Genomic DNA, 1273 nt, shown 5'->3' with positions numbered 1-1273 from the left:
GTATGTATGGATCACTTGGGTTGTTACCGACATCTGGTGAAAATTTCATGTCATTAGCACCTCTAGTAACATATTTACTGAGAAAAATGTTGACGTGTTCAATACTTATTTTACCTGCTGTATATTCCATGCATTGTGGCCAAACAAGTTGTAGATTAGCAGCAATGAAGAGCACTTTTCAGTAATTTTCTTGCATTGTGCTTGGGCTTTACCTCAGTCAGTCTTTTTCAAAYTGCTGTTATCAAGCCTTACTCCCCACCCCACAAATTTAGGTTGAGATGACAAACTGCCTAAAATAGCAGAAGCCATGTCGGGCCGTCACCTCCCTAAACACCATGCTCTGAGTAAGCATATCTGATGYTGCGGTTTAAGGAGGAATCCCTGTAGCTCAGTGGATTAAGCTGTGCGACATGATGCGAATCCTCACAATCTTTGTCATATTGTCCTTTTTATTCCTCCCCATTGCTTAGTGAAATTAAGCTGAAAAAGCTTTGAAGTGGCAGAAAATGGAGGGAGAAACACAGAARGACTGTAACAGATTGAGGGAGGTTGGGGATGGCGGGGTGGGGGAATAACACGTTTTGCTCCCAAAGACTGATAAAATAGATATTTTTATAACTCCAGGCTAATTCAATGAGCAGTCCCTGATCTTGCTGGGGATTCACAGGCTGGCTTCGAAACAATTAGCTGGAGAATAAGAGCGGTTTAAAAGACAGTAAGACGAGATCTTAATACAGCCGTGGGTATTTCCCCGTGGAGGACTCATTTTTACAACCTCCTTCCTCTTCTGCTCTAATACTGATAGCCCGTCTCCAGCTGCAGGCAGGAAGAGTGAAAGAGAGATGAAAAGAAAAGGACAAGAGCGGAATAAAACTGCAAAGAAATWAAAAAATTGGTGTTAGAGAGTGTGMGGTCTAATATAGTCTTGGAAAGCGAATGGGGGAACAATGGAAAATGGTAGAAAGGAGGAAAATATGAGCTTCAAYAGGAACAAAACCCAACAAACAAACACAGACATCAAATCAGAGATAAAGGCAGCATTATAAAGTAACTAAGTACAAATACTTTGTTACTGTACTTAAGTAGAAATTTGGGTTATCTGTACTTTACTTGAGTAAATCTTTTCCTGCCTACTTTTTACTTTTACTCCTTACAGTTTTTTACAGAGTTATTTGTACTTTCTACTTGCATTTTTTTTTAAAAGGTAAGAAGTAGAAAGTCATTTCTCCTATTTTGTTTCGGCTTGTTAGTGTTTAAAAATACTATCCAAAAA

Source organism: Austrofundulus limnaeus, unplaced genomic scaffold, assembly GCF_001266775.1.
Source record: "Austrofundulus limnaeus strain Quisiro unplaced genomic scaffold, Austrofundulus_limnaeus-1.0 Scaffold308, whole genome shotgun sequence".
NCBI lineage: Eukaryota > Metazoa > Chordata > Actinopteri > Cyprinodontiformes > Rivulidae > Austrofundulus > Austrofundulus limnaeus.
This window is presented reverse-complemented; position numbering follows the sequence as displayed.